Below are 2,667 nucleotides of genomic sequence, written 5' to 3'. Positions count from 1 at the left end.
AACCGACACATTTGGCAAGGCATTCCAGAGGGGAAACCTGGGGGATCTCCCATAGTCGTCCGACGCGCGTCTATTATATTGTCGGCAGAAAAAGGGGGAAACGCGAGATCGACGGTTCGCGAAGAGGAGGAACGGGATCATTGGCGGTGTACAACCGATGCTCACGGAGGATCGGTGTTGCCGCATTGCCACGAGGAAGATTCGTTCTTTCTGGAGCCTGTTTCAGGAATCTATGTCTGGCAATTCCGAAGAATGACGGGCCAAACGCCCCGTCAACGGAGCTAAATCGACGATCGCGTCGCTGACCTTGGCCCTAGTCCCCGCTAGGTTCCAGGTTCTAACGTTAAGATCGAGATCGCCGTCAAGTTCGTGTTGTTTGCGGGTGAGATCACGTAGTCGTTATTGACATCCGGATCTAGAACAGCCGCGGGCCGGGCTTACGGCTGAGAGCGCGTACGCGTCCAGGACGTTCGCTTTTCCGCTTGAATCGCTCGCTCGAGCTGCGGTGACCTCCTTCGCCTTTGGTCACCGTCACCAGACGAGCGTCACGAGACGCTGATCGTTCATCGAGAGATAATCGGTGCGGGAATGACTTTAAAAATCAACATCAAGAATTTGTTGCGATAATCAGCTTGTGCGAAATATTGAATATAATAAATATAACAGCGTACCGGGCCAAAAAAAAACAAAAAAAGATGCAGATTAATCTAAATTGATTCCGTTTGTAAATCTCCGGTGAAAGCGATAGGTATTGTCCGGATATTGAATTCTTACAAAACTTGTTTACGCTACACATCTTAGAGTACATTACAAGTAACAATATAACAAAGGGACTTTGTATTGTTGATACAAATAAATTAGAATTAATAAGGTAAAGTATCTAAATAAGAGTGAATAAGAGTGCACACATCAGAGAGTTGAAGGCTATTTTTTTGCGATAAAGTGTGTCACGCAATATGCAATTTAAAACCAAACAAAATTTAAATGATTTGTTTTCCTTATACGTGACTGTTGCTCCGCAAGTGAAACAATTGCAAAACTGTTACAGGGAAAACTATTACCGAACCAACCGTATTGATACTGCTTATTAATTTGCAAATAAGAAGTATCGCATAATTTGCAATTCACATTTTCACGATTAGGTCACCACCAAACAATGTATCAACGTACTTTCACGTAATCATGAAAATTGCAACAAGGCGCGTAAGCGCAATGAATAACGTAACGGTATGAGTATCGAGTAGGTATCGTAAATAATTGCGTGTAGCCAGAAAATTTCTGCAGAAATGTCTTGAATCCACACGAATTGATTATTATATATTCGTAGCAACTATTTTGACGATGTTGATTTTTGGCACCGATTGTCGATCGAAGCTGTGTGGTGCGTCCTCCGTGAATTGAGCATCATTGAGCGAACCGAGGGCGCAGATTCACATTTGCAGAGAAAGCTCCTTTCGCGTATTTGATTGAACAAGTAGCGCACAATATTTGGGCCTTATAAAGTAAATTGTTGATGTTCCGCTAAACCACGTAAACACTTGTATGTATGTATGTATGTAAACGACGGCAAAGCAGGGGCGATATATATGTTTGTCGTAAGGAATTGATCCCCGACGGAGGGGAGGAGACACATACAATGATGTATATTATATATATACATATATATATATATATATATATATATATTACATGAATATATATAATATACATATAAAAAGAAGAGTAAAACGTATGTATTATATTATACCGTGTACTATATATGAGTAATTCCCGCGAATCCATTGATATCTCCAATTGAACGGACCGACTGTCAATCGTCAACGCCGATGACAAAGCGGGTGGCTCTATTACGCTAGAAATATCCACTATGGAGGATCATATCTCGTGACAATATAAGCGATATGAGGCCCCGGAACATATACAATCATCGTAGCGTGCGTATCCGGCGATGAAAAATAGTTACGCTTGTGTGAGAGAGTACGTTTAAGGGTAATAAGGTAGACGCGATTCCTTAAACCCGAAGAGAAATTCAGTCTATCTTCTCGGAGGATTCGGCTCGATCCGATTCCCACGTTATTCTTAGTCATCCTGCAGGAGACGGACCTATGCTCGATGACCTATTCACGGCTCTCGAATGGGGTGTCGGAATGCGCCACCGAGAGACAGGAGTGGCTTTATAACTCACAGTGTGGCAATAAAAAAATTTCTAATGACGTTACGTGGCAATCGCCATCAAGATACCCAATGAAAAGAGTGGTGAGTAACAATTAAATAAACGATTCGGTTCTTATATCACAGTTGTAAAAACAGTTTCTGCGGAATACCAGTTAATGTCAATTGAAAGAGCGAATTTTGTAGATGTATGGCATACTGTAGTTAAAAGGCCGAGGAAGATGGGGTCCTTCCGGTCCTTCCTGTCCTCAGACGAGGGTTAAAATCAAATATATCCGCTACTTCGACGTTCCCGCGAACGACGGAAGGCTAAGCTAGACTTTTCCTACGCGCATTTTGCGACTCATGAAATGCGTGGAGTCAATACGCAAATACGATTTTAACCTCTTGTCTGCGCTGGATAATTAAGTTCTCTCTCTCTCTCTCTCTCTCTCTCTTGCGAGTAATCGATATCGAATGTTTAGGAAAAATAGCGGCCGTATCGACAAGCGCATA

This window comes from Wasmannia auropunctata, unplaced genomic scaffold (assembly GCF_000956235.1).
Source record: "Wasmannia auropunctata unplaced genomic scaffold, wasmannia.A_1.0 LD336074.1, whole genome shotgun sequence".
NCBI classification, from domain to species: Eukaryota; Metazoa; Arthropoda; class Insecta; order Hymenoptera; family Formicidae; genus Wasmannia; species Wasmannia auropunctata.
This window is presented reverse-complemented; position numbering follows the sequence as displayed.